This window comes from Canis lupus, chromosome 1 (assembly GCF_011100685.1).
Source record: "Canis lupus familiaris isolate Mischka breed German Shepherd chromosome 1, alternate assembly UU_Cfam_GSD_1.0, whole genome shotgun sequence".
Lineage (NCBI taxonomy): Eukaryota > Metazoa > Chordata > Mammalia > Carnivora > Canidae > Canis > Canis lupus.
The window spans coordinates 97,370,808-97,389,587 of NC_049222.1; the positions used below are offsets into that span (position 1 = coordinate 97,370,808).

At 54.0% G+C, this 18,780-nt stretch overlaps 1 long non-coding RNA gene across 8 annotated transcripts; it reads right to left on the reverse strand.

Annotated features, from left to right (window-relative positions):
• Window positions 1-3,961: 3,961 nt before the first annotated feature.
• LOC111090790 lies at window positions 3,962-17,911 on the reverse strand. Of its 8 annotated transcripts, none has more exons than XR_005354329.1 (4): window positions 16,434-17,893; window positions 15,966-16,087; window positions 15,413-15,526; window positions 7,220-7,579 (listed from the first exon to the last, which is right to left on the reverse strand). It is a non-coding gene; the product is annotated as an uncharacterized LOC111090790 (long non-coding RNA). The 8 variants fall into 8 exon arrangements; XR_005354330.1 differs by lacking the exon at window positions 7,220-7,579 and adding an exon at window positions 8,945-12,799 and having other exon boundaries at window positions 15,413-15,595; window positions 16,434-17,911; XR_005354327.1 differs by lacking the exon at window positions 7,220-7,579 and adding an exon at window positions 8,945-12,799 and having other exon boundaries at window positions 15,413-15,558; window positions 16,434-17,898.
• Between the last annotated feature and the right edge of the window lie 869 nt (window positions 17,912-18,780).

Genomic DNA, 18,780 nt, shown 5'->3' on the forward strand with positions numbered 1-18,780 from the left:
TAGGAGTAGCCTCCATGCCTCCAGGAGTCCTTCCTGAGCACCTGCTACAGGTTAAACCCTGCCCCGGAGTGTGCAGGTTCCCTTGGGAGCCAGAGGGGAAGGTCCCTGCCCTCAGGGACCCAACAGGCAACAGGCGGGAGACGCATCATGGGTTCCAGGGAGAGATCCCACTCACGCTTCTGAGAATAATAATGTGTCAGAAGGGCATGCGTGGCAGGAGCATGGGTGACAGGGCTGTGGGATCGCATGCGGCACCTGCCAGAGGGCCCCACCAGCGTGTAGGTCCTGCAGTGCAGACAGGGGAGAGGTGCAGGGACCCCTAACAGGGTCCTGGTGAGAGCCAGGGGGTGTGGATAGCAGAGACCCACAGGGTCCGGTTCAGGTGAGGCCTCTCCTCCTGCTTGCAGTTGGCCTCCCTGGGGCGATAGTAACTTCTCATAAGGAGGACATGGTGCCATCCCCGGGCCCCAGCCCACACGACTCCATCTAAGGCCAATCACCTCCCAACACCACAATACCCAGTTAGGCTCTGGATGTGTGAGTTCGGCAGGCATAGACTTCCCATCCTCAGCATCAGCGTTGAGGAGTGAGGAGAACTATACAGAGGGGAGGGGGAGTCGTGGAGAGGGCTGGGGGCCTGCATACCTGCTCCTGGGGTGGGGGGGGGCAGGTCACCTAGGAGATGCTCCTACACAAGGGGAGGACCAGAGGACCGTGTAGGCATCTCTCAATGGGAACCCAAGTGCACAGGCCACATAGAAACCACGGGAATGGGGCAGGCAGCACAGAGGGGAGTCCCTGCCAGAGCCTGAACTCACACACTCAGGAGACACCACCTGCAGGACAGGTGCCTGAAGACAAACCCAAAAGGTAGGGGAGCAGACTGTGGGGACTGTGCCCATCAGCCTGTAGGGTGCACAGCAGGGGAGACACGGGTGCCTGGAGGGCTCAGGGCACGGTCCCTGGTGCAGTCTCAGGCTCAGAGAGCCACTCAAGGCTGTCCCCAGGGAGCTGGCACGTCCCTGTCCACATCTTCTCTTTCTGTCACCAACACTGAGGCCAGCATGGCTGGAAGGGCCCAGCCAGGAAGGGCAGGATGCACTCACCGGCAGGATGACAGCACAAGCCACCTGCACGTGGCCACACTGCCCTCTGCACCGCACACAGACCCGCAGACCCAGCCCTGCTCCCCAGAGGAGAAGCCTCCAGAATCAGGGGACAGAAATGACAGGAAGGACAGGAATCAGGGCATGTGCATGTGTGACAGGCTCTGTATCTTTAAGTCCAAAGCAGGCCTCTCATGCAAAGTTCAGGCTGAGAAAGGCCTTGTGGAATGGAACGGTTGCATAAGTGTGGGATTAGCTGTACTGGATTATAAATACATGGAGGACGAGTAGAGAACACCCACCCCCGGCCCCACCTCAGCTCTGCTCAAGACCAGCTTTCCCAACCCACCTTCTCTCCCATCCCCACGTGGGTCCTCAGCTCTGAACGCACAGGGGTACCTCCAGGGTCCCAATGACCTGTTTCATGGTCTGGCTTCCCCTCAAGGCTCAGCCCTCGTGGGTCTTCATCCATGGCCCCGACCGCGAGGCCTGGCGCCGGCTGCACTCTGGACTCAGCGGGCATTTGCAGGATGCGTGCCAGGTGCCAGGACTCAACAGCCCTCTGGGAGGTCGTGTTCACAGCCTCCCCGAGCTCCAGGAGCAGCTCACATTGCCACCTGGTCCAGGCAGGTCGGGTCACCTCCCTCGTGCCCAACATCTGGTTAGTTCATGACCTGACGGCGCTTCGACCCAGCTCTGCTTTGATCTAAAAGTGTAGACTCCTCTTGTGTTTTTGACAAAAACTTAGACTGGACCTTGAGAAGAACCATAAGGTCCAGAAAGAGACTCGGGGGGGGGGGGGTCTCTTCCCTCGGTGCTGACGGGGGCTCTGTGTTGACAATGACCAAGGGTAATAGGTGGCAGAGTTTTTACTTGACCGGTGACCAAGGAGACCCAGGCAGCGCTCTGTCTCTGTCCCTTATACCTTTGTCCCTATTTCTTCGTTTGGTCAGTCAACAAATAATAGCAAGTGCCTGCGATGTGGCAGGTAGTGGACTAGGAGCTGGGGTGGGGTCACAGATGAAAGGCTATGGCTGCCCATCCTCAGAAGCTCCCCAGTCAGCCAGGAGACAGGCGTGCAAATGGTCACTGTCATAAAGCATGTGGAAGGCCATGGGGGATGTTGTGCAAAACCTGTGAAAACACGGAGCATCACAGAGAGGAGGAAGGAAAGGGCAGGACAGAGGGATCCTCAGGCTTCGGAGAGGGAGCCCCTGGTCTGCTTAGTGGAGCCTCATAGCGACATGGTCCCTTCCAGCGCTGACGGCTAAGGAATGGCAGCGCCCAGCGCCACGGCAGGAGGCCTGAACTGTACCCTCACCCCGAGGGTTTGGGCTTCGTGGTGCCACAACCAGGGGTCGTCACGGCAACGCAGCCAACCCATGAGGTCCAAATCCCAACCAGCCCCCATGCGTCCCTGCAGAAGGAAGTTGACATCGCCACGTCTGAGTTTTTCCATGCGCGGAATGGAGATTCATATGCAGTCTCCATGCAGTAAACGGTGAGGTGGAGAACCAGCTCAGGCAGGGCAGGGCCCCACAGGGGCGTCCGGGACAGGGATGGTCTGCTGGGGACACAGTCGCTTGTCTGGCCACCAGGACCCTGGCCGTAGCACACCGACCCCAAGTGCCAGCCATGATTCTATCACAGCAGACCCATGAAGAGTGGCGGAGAACCAAGGCACGGGACCCAGGGGACCAGGCCTGTCCCTAGGGCAAGGCTGGAGGAAGAGGAATCCTGCACCCAGTGGAGGTCACCCACCAACAGGAGGAGGGGAGAGCAGGACCCCCACAGGGACCAGCAGAAGGTGGGGACCCCTGTCTGTCTGCCCTCCTCCGGCCCTGAGGTCCAGGAGACTGAGCGGGGAACTGGCATCCTCCACTGTGAGCGGTACCAGCGTCTGCACTGGGGCTGGGAAAAGCCAGCCCCTGGGGGGCTGAAGAGGGCGCGACACCCGGCACACTGACCACAGGTGCACAGAGGCTCCAACTTTGCTGCTGAACTCCCGCATCCTGCACAAATGTTTCCTGGGGACAGTTCCAGCCTGGGGTGTGAGAGATGTGCAGAGGGCATAAGATGAGAGCCTGGGGGCACCTGCTGGAGCTCAGGGCCACCTCAGAGAGCACAGGGATCTGGATCCTGCAGCCCCGGGGAGAGAAGCCCCACCGTCACCCCCAGCACTGCCCACGCCAAACCCCGGCTTCTCTGGCCGGTCTCGGGGATCGCTGGCCCGTGCCCGAGCCAGGGGAGAGGCAGCCTGAATCTTCCTGCATCCCCCATCACATCCTCCCTCCACTCCTACAGCTTCGGACCCGAGGGGGTGGCTGGGGCCCTGGGGGCCAACCTCCTCTTCACTCTGAGCATGTAAGGAGCAGCCTGGTCCCGTGGGGTCGGGGTGTCCCCGTCCTCACAGCCACCAACGTCTCAGATGGACAAGGAAAGGCCAAATCTCCACCAAACCCAACGAGAGGTTCTGGGTTGGTTTCTTTCTGAGCGTAAGACCTTGACCCTGGCAGTTCCCCACCTTGAAAGAACGGCTAACCCGCGAATGCCAGGCCCCTGCCTGGAAGGTCGGCCACCGTCTGCAGGCTTGACGGCTGTCCAGGGTGGTCCGAGCAGACAGCCGAAAACGGGACCAGCTCCAGGAGTCAAGACAAGAGAGACGGGCACTCTGCCCCACGTGGGTGACCCCAGCCTAGGACGGGGGTGGGGGGGGCAACTCTTGCCGTGGGGCTGCCCCTCATGCCCACGCAGCCTGAGGAGTCATCACCCATGCGACATGCCTCCTGAGAGCCCGTCTGGCTCAGAACAATCACAAGTAGGAACGAGAGAGAGCACAGGAAATGCACAAAAAGTGAAAACATCCACTTCTTTTCACAACGGTTTTGCGTGTGCGGGTAGATAGGATGCCCCGTCTCTTCAGCCGTTTCCACGAAAGGGTCTGTATTTCCAGGACCTCAAATTCTGAGCATGACATTTTTAAAGCATAATTATCTGTATCTAAGTTAAGATTAGAAGTGCAATGTTTTACAGAAGCGTGGGGCTGCTGAGCAGGGTCTGTCCAGGGTCCCCGGACCCAGTGGCCCTGGCACGGCCATCCTGAGGCCCCTTCGTGCGCTGTGGGGACCTGATGCCAGGTGCACCTCACACACGCTGCATCTGCACAGGACACGAGAACGGTCCTTCTCGGGCAGTGTCACCGCTCAATCCTCAGGGGCTGCTGCAACAGCGGCCTTATCAGGAATCAGCACGTCTCCCCGCCACCAAAACTCGGCTCCAAAATATAGAACTTCTGTATCAGATTTTGTACCCGAGTTGGTGTGTCCATCCATCTACATTATCTCTGTCCTTCCTGAGCATAAGAGCCTTCACCCTCCCAGCTTAAGTCTACAAGATGCCTGTGCGGGGAGCTGATTCCACCCAAGGTAAGAGTCTGCGTTCATTCCACGCAAAAATCGTGGTGTTACTCTGCACATCAAGGAATCGACGTACGATTTACACAATTAGCAAAAGAGGGCCGTCCCCACCCCACCCGCCACCACAGGACACACTGGTTTGGAAGGTGCCTCGCCTGCCCGGGGACCACACTTCCTTCTCCAACTGCCCATGGCACGTCCCTCCCGCGGGGGCCTCCCAACAACCTCTGTTCGTGAATCCTTGGTGCGGCCTGGCGAGGCCTGAGGACCCCTCGGTGGAATAGCAGATTTGAACCAAGCAAAATCCACGGGATTACGGAGGAAACTAAGAGTGAGAGAGAGCCCCCCTGGGGCACCAGCAGGCCCAAGTGAAACTCGAGGGCGACTGCGGCCACGATCCCGTGGTCCTGCCAGCAGGTGCCCATGGGCCACTGCGTACAGCTGCTGCGCTGTCCTTCGGGCTCCTGGAGCGAGGACAGTGATTCAGCGCCTTCCCGAGGCTCTCTCCATCCCTGGCTCACGGCCACGGTCTGTGCAGTTTCTTTGTCTGGTTCTATGCAATCGGACCAGGTGCTGGGAACCGGATTCACAGCCGGCCCCGGAGATTTCATCATAAGCTGGTGGCCTCAGGGAGAGAGCCCGTCAGAGGCCCATGTGGCCTAGGACCTCCGTCCTTGTGTGGCGGCTTAGGTGGTGGCAGGATATGTGAGAGCTGGCGGGGGACCTGTGCAGTGCCGTCTGGAAAACGGACTCCCAAGGAAGAGGTTGGAGGAGGAGGCAGCGGCGGCAGCAGCGGGAGAAGGATTTCGCGATGAGTCTGTCTGCGACCTGAAGTGTCTGGAGAGGCACACGTTGCAGAGGCCATGTCGCAGACGTGTGACCCATAAATAACCGCTGGTTTCAAAAGACAGGATGGTGCTTTTGTCGCTGTGCGCGCACCAGCCGACAGACAAAGCCGAACCGTGCGGCTGCTAGTGCAGCGCACTCACGCACCGTTCTCTTGACCGCGGAGTCCCGGAAGCCAGACCTCGCTCGGAGGTGACCCTGGAGCCGTGCAGACGTTCAGGTAGGGGATGAAGCGCCGCCCCGCCCCCATCCGTGGCCTGGGCGTGAATGGACCCGGGAGCTCTGCAGACCAGCCGTGGTGTGGTCAGGACGCGCCCTCGGGGACGCGGGGTCCGCTCGCTCGCTCGCGCTCTCAAAGGCGAAACAGAGCTGGAGAATGAAGAATCACAGACCGCTTTGGCCACGTTTCCGCGAGCAACATGGGATCCGTAAGTCTCTGCGCGGTGGGAGCGGTGGGAGCGGTGGGAGCGGTGGGCCCCTGGCCCCTGAGTCACGCCGCAGACGATCGTTTAAGGACCAGGATGCTTTGTTTACACACGTGACCGTTTCCTGCGCTGCGTCCTCTCCTCCACCTGCTCGGTCGAAGCCGCTCATCGAACAATAGAACTCTTTCTTCCTTTTCAACTTTCCCTGAGAACACGAAGAGGAAAAGGCAAATACAAAAGGTATTTTGACTGAAGGATTCTTTCTTCTGCAACTGAAACCTTATCCAAATGTTGCTTCCTTAAGCCCCAGAAGGAAAAGAAGAATCTGGAGCCTTTTGTAGAATTACTGGAGACAAGTCCTGGGACTTCAGACTCTGTTGTCCCCAGGAAGCCAGGTTTCTAGAATGTACAGTGCCCCCCCCAGCACCCCTCACTGCCTCCCCCCTCCACCGCCGAGGGCAGGTGGACGAGCGGGCTCCGGGACCTGGCCCTGCTGCGCCAGCGCGGCCCTGCCGTCAGGGGCTGTGCACACCTGGCCCGTAGACAGCCGCCTCTGCTGACACCGAAGTCTGAGAGCCTCAGGGTGGGGAAGTCCAGGGAGACAAACGCCCCCGTGTGATAGGAAGGCAGGCTGGGGAGCGCGGCATCCTGCCCACGGACGCTCACGAGGCCCTGGCCGCAGGAGCCCAGCGTGACCGTGCCTCCCGCAGCTCCACCAAGCCGGGCACGTTGGGAAACAGACCGGGGCTGGGGACCAGGCCGCCCTCGGCCTCTCACGAGGCTGCAGGAAGTCGACGGGCCCGAGGTTACAAAATCCCAGCGTCCCCCTGAGCACGGGACTTAGTTTTTTGAAAAATCGTCCAGAAGGCTTTTGTTTTCCTGACTTTGTCACCGTATTTGGTGTGTGATCTGGGAATGAACGGTCGTATCGGCCAGCTCTCATCCAGGGCAGTGTGACCTCCACAACTTCTGCAGCAGGATCGATGGTTAAAAATGAAGATTCCTGTCTCTTCCCTTCCTCTGTACTGGTGAACACACACACAGACACACACATATGCACACTTCACAGACATGTGCGCACACACCACACATACATATATGTGTGTATGCTTACATGCCACAGCATAAATACATATGCACACCACACACATGCACACATTTGCACATGCTTACACAACACACACATGCACTAAACATATACACACACCACACATACCTACATGCACACCACACACACATGCTTACACACCACATACATGCACGCCATACATACACACACATATGCAGACACCACACATACATATATGCACACCACACACACATGCACGCACGTGCACATACTTATACATCACATACATTCATGCCACACACTCATACATGCACACATATGTACAAACATACACACTACCCATACACACATGCACACCACACACATACACACGCCACATGCATGCACGCATATTTACACACCACACATACACACATGCACGCAGCATGCACACGTATACATATACACCCACTCTACTAAAATCATTTGGAGGTGGGGCCTTGGAGTGTGTACTTTAGCAGCCGTCCCTGAGGTGTGAGCGTCTCTGCTTCCAGGACCAGGCTTCAGACTTCAGGCAATAACGTAAACACATCCATCACGGCTCCCACAAGGGCAGGCCGTCACCAAATTCTCACAAAGGCCCGCGAGGCTGGTCATCTGGGAGTCTTCACGGTGAGACTCAAACTACAGGTCTGCAGACTCCCAGGGTCCTCCCAGCCCAGGCAATGCTCGTGGTTCCTGGTGAGAAAAAAATGTGGCTAATCTTGGCAATTCAGGAAGTCAGGGAAATGCCCTGCAGGGATGAGGTCAGCGCCCTTCTCGGGGTGAGCTCATCGGCGCCGAGTGCCAGTGAAGGCTCCACAGGCTTTATCGGGGCCTGGGACAGCCCCCGGCAGCCCCACCTGGCCCTGCACTACCCGCTTCCCGCGGGACAGAAAGCCCACGTCTGGGAGAAACTGATAATGCCCATGATGTAATGAAAACCCCCCAAGACAAGCCTTCCCCCACAGCCCGACCCCTCAATAGGTCTATTCATCAAAGGAACGTTGCAAAGCAGACTCCCCCCTCCCAGGAACAGTCTGAGAGTTTCCTGCCGATGGAAGGGACTGCAGGTCCTCCCTCCTCTGCAGGTGTCTGAGTATGGGGTGGGGACCCATGGACGCCAGGAGCAGCCAGCTTTGCCCTGGTCCAGGGACTGGAGAGGAGGGGGCCCCTTCGCAGCTATCCAGCACCCTCCCGCCATTCCCCGGGGACCACGCAGCCTTCCTCCCAGAATAACTTCTGGGCTGCAAGGCAGTTTCTTCTCCAGCTCTCCCTTCATCTTCATTGCCGCTCAGGAAAGATTAAGTAGCCCTGGGACCCTGTCCTCAGAAACTCATGGAGAGGTTTTTTTCTCAGGGACTCTTCTACTCGACTTTACTTTGCAAAGCTTAAGATTTTTCAAAAGCTACCTGGGGCACACCTTCTCATCTTCCTGAAAATGAGCTCCCTGGTACTCTACCCTGACGTTACTCACTAATGAAGTCACCAATTAACTTAAAAACTTAAAAAGCTTATCCAAAGGATCTGTGTTCAGAATTCAAGGAAGTCTGTGAAGGAAAAACGTTTGCATCCTTGTTTTCACAAACCTCTGGAATTTGGGAAACAGATTTTATCATCACAGAGGTGCAGGTACCTGAGAAGCTCATCATAATTGGGGCAGATGTTGTGAAATGCTGAATAGTCGAGCAGTTCTTATACACTCGTGTTGTTAGCTGAAAATAACGAAGACAATGGTTCTGGGTTTCTGCCCCAAGAGGGTCCACTGAAATGCTTTTCATATCTATGGATGGAGAGTGGGGAGGCGAGGCTGTGAGTCTGCTCCTTCAGGCACTGAGGTCCCCACACTTAGACCAGACCTTCACTTGGTGGGTGTCTAACAAACATCGTGCTTTTTGAATTAAAGCTTCATAAATGCTTCTAAATCTCTAGGTGCTATTGAGTTCTTAAACTCCAAAAGTAATGCATGCTCGTTGGCAGATGTCAACGAATCTGAATTTACAGAGCAAAAAGGACCCCCCCCACCCCGCCCGCCACAGTCTCTCACTCCCATCCCTCCTCCCAGACAGATGATCCTATCTTGAGTTTACTCCATGAGCTGCTTGCTGTGAATGCTTCCAGACCTCTGTCCACTTGTTTAGGATGTGCGGGATCGTGGTATAGGTTTGGAAAGGAGCTTTTTGGTTTTTGTTTTTAAGAATGTAGTGAAGTAACCAAATGAATATCTACCTTACGTCTTGACTTTTTCTCCTCCTGCCTTTACCAAGAGAAACACCAGTGCTTTTGAGCAAAGGTGGCTATGGCTGGAGGAATGAAACATGAAACATGAAACACAAACCTACAACGCGCTCTCTAGTGTTTGTGCTTGAGGTCCCCAAAGGAAGAGACTGCTGGGTCACAGGGCTGCTCTAAGAACAGTGGCTTCTGTGTTGTGCAGAGCTGGCTCCATAGTGGGACTTGGTCAAGGATGATGGAAACAGGCAGGCCCCAAGGGAGGACAGGGAACGCAGAGGGAGGCCCAAGGTGCATGCCCTGATTTTAGGTTTTGGGGAGTGGGACGAACCGTGGAGAGCTCACTCTGACTCACCATCTGCAGACGGGGGAGCTTGCAACCTCAAAGAGCTGAGGAACCGAAGCCAGCCCCATGCCTGCAGCGGAGGCTATCGAGGAAAAAGAGGAGCCACACAGAAGCCACCATTCCTGGAACGTCCTTGGTGGCCAGGGAGGGACAGAGGGAGGCAAGCATCACCCCGGCCTGGACCTAGGACTCCCAGCTGAACCTCCATGTCTGTGAGGACCACTGCCGACGGATGGACACCAGGCCTTCTCCCTGCAGGACAGGGCAAGGGCAGCATGACTTTTGTAGGGATTACATCATCCCTGGGAGGACTGGGGCAAGGGAAGAGGTTGGACCTCATCGAGAGAGAGGAGGAGAGAGAGAGACAGAGACAGAGGCAGGACCTCCCCTCGGTCTGGTATCTTTGGACTCCAGCTGGTGCGGTGAAAAAAGTGCCATGGTATTCGCATTCTGGGCAAACCTGCTTCGATCACTTATAAAAATGTATCAAAGGCATTTTCCCATGTCAGTGACACATACAGACATCATATTACTCTAACCAATGCATTAAATTCTAGACTTTGCATTTACCATAATTTAGTTTGTCAATCCTTATTGGTGATTATTCAAGGGTTGTTTTCTTTCCCATTATTTTCCGGTATACACTATGCTGCAGTGAGATTTCTTGAACCCACCTCTTTGAAACCAGATGCAATTATTCTTAAAGAATAGACTCTTTAATGTAAGATTTAGTAAAATCCTTAAATACAGTATGTGAGGGCAGCCCGGGTGGCTCAGCAGTTTAACACCGCCTTCAGCCCAGGGTGTGATCCTGGAGATCCAGGATCGAGTCCCAAGTCGGACTCCCTGCATGGAGCCTACTTTTCCCTTTGCTTGTGTCTCTGCCTCTCATGAATAAGTAAATAAAATCTTAAAAAAAAATACAGTATGTGAAGTGTCCATTTTGTTAAATAAGGACACGTTACCTTTACAAACAGTTCTTGAAAATGCTCACTTCTCTGAATCTACTGTTATTGTAGTGATTTTTTTTTATATTAACTTGGGGGTGCAAGGATGCTCTGTTCACAATTATTAGACTTTCCATCTGTGAATATGGTGGATCTCTCTCTTTGTTCAAGTCTCCTTTTAGATCTTTCAGCAAAGACCTTGAGCTCGTCAGTTATAAATAGCCGTATCCGTTAGCGAGGGATAGCATCACAAAGCACCACAGCCCCGGGGACTTCAACAGCAGCTATGTGTCATCTCGCAATTCTAGAGGTCGCAAGTCCAAGATCAAAGTGTCCACAGGATTGGTCCCTTCCGACAATGAAGTGAAGACGTGTTCCAAGCCTCTGTCCCCCCTTCCGGTGCTTGGCTGGCCATCTTTGGCTTCTTAGAAGCATCACCCAATCTCTGCCCCCATCTCCACATGGCATCCTCCCTGCGTGCATATCTCTCTCCAAATTCCCCCTTTTTATATGGTTACTAGTCCTGTTGGATTAGAAGTTCGCCCTCCTCTGGCATGACCTCCTTTTAGTGTAACCCACCCCAGCTGTAATGACTATACTTGCAAATAAGGGCTCATTCCAAAGCCTCGGGAGTTGGGACTTCAACATGTGCATATGAGGAGGACACAAGTCAGTCCAGACCAATACATATCACATGTATCTTTTTTACATTTATTATGCAACATTGTCAGTTTTCAATGATAATGTGAATACAATCTTTTTATTTAAAGAATACACTATTCCGTGGCTGGCATTTAGGAAAATAATTACATTTTGTAAATTTTTCTTGGATCCAGCAATGTAATTAAACCGAATCAGTTCAAATTATTGTGATTGATTATCTTGGATTTCTTACATGCAAATAATTAAAATTGGTCTCTCCCTTTTAAATATTTACATATTTAATATAATACAATGTTGATAATTCACAAACAATCTCAACAATCTACGTGTGTTAGGCAGACAAGTATTTTTTCTGACAACACTGGAAAGATTTTTTTAAATGTCCTTATGAAATACGATATTTAGGATTTGTCTATTTTATATACTTTTTTGTTCCATCCAACTTGAATCTCAAGCGTGTTCTGCCTTTGTCGAATTACAGGAAAACTTTTTTCTTTTTATAATCTCTTAGGTTCAACAATGGGGGAATAGACAGTTTCTTTAAATTCACATGAGTCTCTAAAACCACGTGAGCACAATGCCTCCGGTGGAGTCACAACTTTGACTACATTTTCCATTTCTTCTGTAACGTTTGGTGCCTTCAGAATTCTTCTTCCTAAGGCAGTTTGACGTTACTGACTCCATTTTCTAAGGAAATCGTTCATTCTATCTGGATTCCCAAATGTGCTGATATAAAATTGATATATTAACCTCTTATATTTGAATTCTTTGCCTCTCTACTGCTCCATCTGCTCTCTTAGTGGGTCAGATTTGCAAGACGTTTATGTTGAGCTCGTGTGAGTGCTGGGAGAGGGAAGAGCCATTTCCCAAAACCCAGACAGGGATTTTATGGGTCTTATCTACTGATGTTTCCCACTTACTTATGCTTCAGAATCTTCTGCATTTATTTTTATTCCTTCTTTCCCTTAGGTTTACATAGCTGGCTCTTTTCTACATTCGTGGGTAAGTACCAGGTTCAGAGTCTTTCAATCATATGTGTTTCTTATTCAATAAGTGTAGGTTCTACATTTCCCAACAAGGGCCACTCTGGCTCTCTACAGTCAGCCCCGCTCTAATAGTCCTTCCCCTTCTGTTCATTTCTAAATACACTGGATTTAGCCTTGAGCTCCTCTCTTAGACCAAAAGTCAGTGAGTGTCTTGCAAATGCAACCTTTTGAGGGAAAAACCAAGCCAGGACCACAGCTCTTTTTCTGCTTCTTCTCTTGCTCGAATAAGTTTAAATGCAAACCAACACTCACACAAGAGGAAATCATGCCCACAAAGAGCCCTCACAATGGGCCTGGGGCTTGGCCATCAGGGAGGGTACCTGGCCAGCTCTGAGATGCCACAGGCAAAGCCTCGCAGAGCTCACAAGGATTCCCTGCCTTCAGTCGACAGCTGGACAGGCATCGGTCGGGCCGTCACGGGCAAGCAGGCTGGAAGCCCTGAGCAAGAGCCATGAAGCTAGAGCAGAAGACAGTGAAAGCCTGGTGTGGGGCAGCTACCCCTGCCTGCAGAGCCTCACGTCTCCAGGGGTGACTGGTGCAGGCTGGACAGCAACCATGCCTGTTTCCTGACCTCACACAATGTCCTCTAGTCCTGAGAGAATCGTCACCACTTCTGGGTTATTCAGTTCTCTGGACTGCCAATCCCTTCCAGGGCACTGCCAGTAATCTTCTATTTGAGAATGTGCTGCAAACACATACCATGTGAGATCAATTTAGGAGCCAAACAGTATTTTATGGGAAATGCAATCAGACTCTGCTCCTTTCCCAACAGTTCTTTGCATCCTAACACCTCCTAAACTCCTTGATTTACGACCCCCTCTCCCTTGTCTGTCCTATTTATCATGGTGGCCAGCCTGCAATCAATCCTTCCTTTACTTTTGCTCTGGGAAGAGCTCCTGGGTGGCTATCGAGGTCTTAATGCCCAGACTGCCCTGTAGGTCCGTGAGCCTCTCAGAGCATAACCTTCAGGCCCCATCCCCTCACCCTCTCCACCCCATCTGTCTTACAAGCCCCGACAGCCTATCAAATTTTACAGCCAGTCCATTCTGCTTAGAATGCGCTGGCCCAGCCTGTTGAACAATTTTGCACAGCTGTGCAGCCAGACTAGAAGTCGACGGCTTCGTATCTGTCTACAATAAATTTGGCTTCATTAAGTGTTCTTTTGGGTTGCTCCATTAGGATTTCTTCACCCGCCTGGGCCTGCCCTGCAGATTCAGGACAGTCTAACAAAGGCCCAGAACTGCATTCCCGGCAATTATATTTGCATACATTGGCAGTGGAAAGGCTAACTGACCTGGCCAAAGAAACCTGAGACTTCATTTTTGCAACAGGTGGGATGACAACTATGGCTGTCAGGAAGCTAGTTACAGATAATTCATGGGCCATATCTGGTGGCACCTGGACTTCTTAAATGTGAGGATATCTGACAGCTGCTGAAGCTATATCCTGCCCAGGTGGTTGCAGCATGCCCTTCGAGGGAGGCCAGGCCAGAGGCAGGGTCCACCTTGTCGGGAAGCTTTCTGGGCAGGCTGAGACCTGGACCCTACTATGGACAGCCAACTGCTGCAGGTCCAGGGTACAAAGGGGCCATTGCCAAAGATCCAAGGCACACAAAATTCATGCATTTGCATATCCATGTTTACAGCAGCACTGTGAACATCAGCCAACAGATGTACCAAATGTGGTCTATACTTGTAGTAGGACATTATTCATCCCCAAAGAGGAAGGAAGTTCTGACTCATGCTACATGGGTGGACCTTGGAGACATCATGCTCAGTGAAAGAAGCAGTCACAAAAGGACAAATACTGCATGAAATTCATCTCATAGGAGGTCCCTAGAGTGGTCAAATTCACAGACAGAATGTAGAATGGTGGGGGGTACAAGGAGTTATTCTCTAAAGGGGACAGTTTCATGAGGAAGGACACACAAAATGTGAGTGGCAGACCTAGAATGAGGGGGCATAGTTGACCTCCTCATGTTACTTTTCTTCTTGAGGACTTTGGAGACAGACACATAGAACTTTGCCGGGTCACAAACCACCCCAAAGCACGGTGTCCAAAAACCACCACCCCATCTATTTTGATCCCAAATCTGCAATTTTGGCAGGGCTCATCAGGGACAGTTTAGGGTGGCCAAGAAGCCAGAAACATCTGAAAGATCACTCCCCTGCACAGTATGTAGCTGGTGCTGGCTGTCGTCTGGGACCTCTGCTACTGCAGCCCCTCCTGGGCTTCCTTCCAACATGGCAGCTCGGATCCAAGAACAGAAAGAAACAGTATTGCCTTTCCTGACCTAGCCTCAGTTACATACTGTTCTTTCTACCATAAAAGTCAGCCCATTTTCAGGGAGAGGAACATTACATTCTGCCTCTGGATGGCAAGAGGGTCCTGGGATTTGCAGAGAGGGTTTTAAACCACCACTCTCAGGGCACCTGGGTGGCTCAGTGGTTGAGCATCTGCCTTTGGCTTAGGGCATGATCCCAGGGTCCAGGGATCGAGTCCCACATCGGGCTCCCCACAGGGAGCCTGTTTCTCCCTCTGCCTGTGTCTCTACCTCTCTCTGTGTCTCTCATGCATGAATAAATAAAATCTTTAAAAAGTAATTAAAAAAATAAACCACTACTCGTACAATTACTGGATACCACCCATGGGCTAGTGTCTCTGAGCCTTGGTTTCCCTGTTGGAGGATTTCATGACTAATACAGATTGAATTCCTAACGCAATGCTTATCCATCATTACATATTTATTATTGATCATGCAATTCTGTAGATAGAGGGGCTGATTAACCACTATTACCATTTTGTGAAATAGAACTCAGGGAAATACTGAGAGATCCCTAGGTACACTGAGCCAATCAGGGGAAAGGATCCAGCTTGAAAATCATCTCTTCACCCAGTGCGATGAGTTTCCTAACTTTCCTGTCGGGAAAGACAGAGGCTTTGTGGTTTTATTGAGAGAACTACTGCCAAGAGGGATACCAGAGGGAAGTCTCTGAGGGAGCGTGGCCGCCGGAGGAGACGGGGTGGAAGCTAGAGCGCTGGGAGGGAGCAGGAAGTCCACTGGACAAAGGCGGGGAACATAGATGTTGCCAGTGAAAGTGCCCTGGAATCAGCTTTGTGCAATCTACCATGTTTTGCTAACAACTGGCTCCACAGCCCCGTGAGTGAGCTTGGAAGTAGGTCCCTCCCCCAACACAAGCACCTACACCTCAGGTGTGAGAGGCTCTGGACAGGGGACCCAGGCCCTCACATGAAAATTGTGACTGTTTCAAGACACAAAATCTGGGCAGGTACATACCTGACAACAGGTGGTCTGAAAGGTCCGAGAGCAGCGGTGCACTGCCCCAGTCCCGGAAGGTGTGACAGCAGGTGTGTCAGCAGGTGTGGAGGGGCAGTGCACAAGCTGGAGGCCCTGAGGGGCAAGAGGAGGCGACCTGAAGGGCCCTAGAGCAGACCACGAGCAGAAATACGGATGTGGACTCTGGACCGAGCACGAGAGGAAGGGAGAGCACGCTATGGTAAACTGGAGGTAGGGCTGTCCCCAGGCTGGGGGCCCAGCAGCGCGGCCAGCTACAGCCGCAGGGCAGGAGGACCAGACCCGAAGGACTGTGGGGCCAGCCCCGGCGTCTTCAGTCAAAACGTCAAAGGTTCTTGCTGGTTTCTTCCTGCTGTTTTGCGTAAAATGGGAGTAGACAGATGACAATAAAGCCATAGAGTGACTGTCCTGTCCTTGTGGGCACCTCAGAAGGATCAGAGTGTCAGAGCACTCATGAGACGACAAGACCCCTGCAAGAGACCAAGTGGGCTCCTCACGGCAGAGTCTTGAGAAGGCTGTGGGAGCCGCCACTCACCTGTTTGCAGGAGCCTCGCGGTAGAGGAGGGGCTGACCTCGGGGACAGTTGTGACCGTGGCTCCATCCAATGGAGACACCCCAGGGAGACACACAGGAGACCCACGGACGTTTGAGGAAGCTCTATGAGCAAAAACACCTCCAATGGGAACCAAGGGGAAAGAGGCTGTTGGACCCCCCCCCCCCCCCCGGGGTCTATGGTCAGGAAGCAAGCTGAGAGGTTCAGAAGCCAGCCCCTGCCATCCCCCTGCCATCGCTGCAGAAACAGGGTGAGGGGACCAGGGGACAGAGCCGGGCACACAGGGGGAGCCAGAGAGCCCTGGAGGGCTGTCCCCAGGCTGGGGGCCCACCTGTGTCCATGTCCCCACCATCGACTCGGGGCCTAGTCCTCCAAAGGGTGCGGGGTATGTGGGGTGGATCCCCTGTCTCTCTAGTTCATGGGTCTGCAGACCCCGAGGGGCATCCTCACCCTGCACCTCACGGAGCCTCCAGGATTCCCAGCTTCACGCTGGCGCCGTAGCGCGATGAGTCACCGGGGATGGCAGGTGCCCCCCACCTCCTGGTATCCAGACCCTTGAGCAATCTTCACCTGTCCCGGGCAGGGGAGGGGGGCGCAGAGGTGATGAGATGTCACTTCCGAGGCTGGGCTGTGAAAGACGGTGACTCGTGTCCAGCTTGAACTCACTCTCCTTGGCTGGCTAGTGCCTGGATGAGGCAAGCGGTCAAGCCGGAGGAATCCGCATGGCAGGAAACCAAGGACGGATGCTCGCGATGCCCAAAAGGAACCGACTCCTGCCTGCGAGGACGCTTCCAGTCCTGCAGGGGCTACAGCTCAGGCAACGTCGTGGGGGCTCGAGGCAGGGACCCAACTCCTCCTGCTGCACCTCAGTGTGTGCGCAGATCACTGACCCACAGCACAGATACCATGCGGTCACCAGTGTGGTCACCGGCCTCCGTGTTGGGGGTAACCAGTGAAGGAGTAAGAGGAGCAGGGATGACTAGGTGCAAAGGGAGGACCACGGGCCAGTCACCTGGAGCCTTCAGGAATCAGCATCACGAGGAAGGCCTATTGAAAATGAGGATCAAGGGCCAGCCCGGACCTACCCAGTCAGGATTTCCTGGGGAGCCCAGGGGATTCTTGCTCCTGTTCACTCAGGAATGAGGGCTATGGACATGATGTCATTCCCCCATGGCTCCCTGAGGAATTCCAGGAGCATGCGCCTCTGATCCATGCCTGCACCTCTCTGGTTCCACGGTTTGCCACCACCATCGCTATGGACCTGGGGGCCAGGCCTAGGTCCACCAGCAGAGAGGGTCGGTCTGCCTGCCTGCAAGCTGACCCCCTGGCCAGATGGAGCCTGGGGCTTCAGCCCCCAGAGGGGGTGCAGGGGTTAGCGCTGGGGAGCAGATCTTGAGATGGCTCTCAACCCAGTTGCTGGTGCTGCACTGAACCCAAGACCATAGGGACAGCCGTGCAGCTTTGGGGCAGCAGGCCTGGGTTCAGATGGTTGGTGTGCCACTGTCTGACCTCATGCCTTGGTGAGGTCCTTCTACCACGGGGCCTGTGATGCATCCATGAGCTCTCCTGTGGGAGCAAGAGGATGGGGTTGCCTTTGTATCTGAGAGAGAGCAAGTGCACAGAAGACGTACAATCCCCCTTCCCCATTGGCTCCACATTCACCCAGGCCCACTTAAACCCCAGTCGAGCTCCCAGGAGCAGAGCCAAACTGTAGGTTCATGTCCTCAAGACTTCCTAAGGCTACATACCCCCCAGGGTAAGGGGAATGCAGAGGCGCAGGATGGACAGGGCAGGGCTGGGCCAGGGTGCAAGGCCTGCAAAAGCCCCTGTCTCAGCTTGGTCCTCCCTCAGAGCTCTGGAGCATCAATCAATCACACACAGAGCTTTTCTTTTGGGGCCAGAGAGCTGGGCCAACATGCAGGCCACCCCGGGGGGAAATCCACTGTCCCTTCTGGCTGCCTGCAAAGGGACCTGGGTATGGACCTCAGCAGGGGTCCAAGAGCCTATTTTGGGAAGCCCTCCAGGGACGCCAAGGCAGGCTGCAGGCTGAGAGGTGTGCCCTTGGAGGCGACCAGAGAACTCTGGGCTTCAAGGTGCCTCCTGGGAGCTGACATCCCCATGGGGCCAGGCTGCTGCTTCTGCATCGCCCCATGGGAGCAACGGGATGCCCTGCTCGTCTGAGCCACACTGTCCAATTCCTTTAGTTCCAGCAGCTCAGCCCATATGCGGCTTACACGTGTGGTCAGGGAGTTGGTGAGCACGGGGGAGACGGAAGGCAGGGGGTGAAGGCAAAACCTTCAGGACAGCTGCTGCCGTCGGTTGAATGTGTCCCCCAAGGAAGATGCATTGAGGACCTAACCCCCAGTACCTGCGAACTGACCTTATTTGGAAATAGGGTATTCGCAGATGGTCAAGTTAAAGTGAGGTCCATAGGCTGAGCTCTGATCCAGTATGACTGGGGGCACTCGTAAAACTGGGAAATTTGGACACAGAAGTAGACGGGCACACAGGCAGGCACCACGTGCCATGAAGTCAGAGATGGGGGGACACAGCCACTAGCCCAAGACTGCCAGTGACCCCCAGGAGCTGAGAGAAGGGCTGGACCAGATGGGCCCTCACAGCCGCAGGAGAAGCCAGCCCTGCCCCCCTCTTGGCCCAGGCTTCCGCCTCCAGAACCGTGAGACAACAGATTCTGGTGTGCGATGCTTTGTTCCCACAGCTCCAGGACACTCACCCACCCAGCCAAGAACATGCTTCCAGAAGCAGCAGTGAAGCCGTCAGCCGTGTGCCAAAGGGC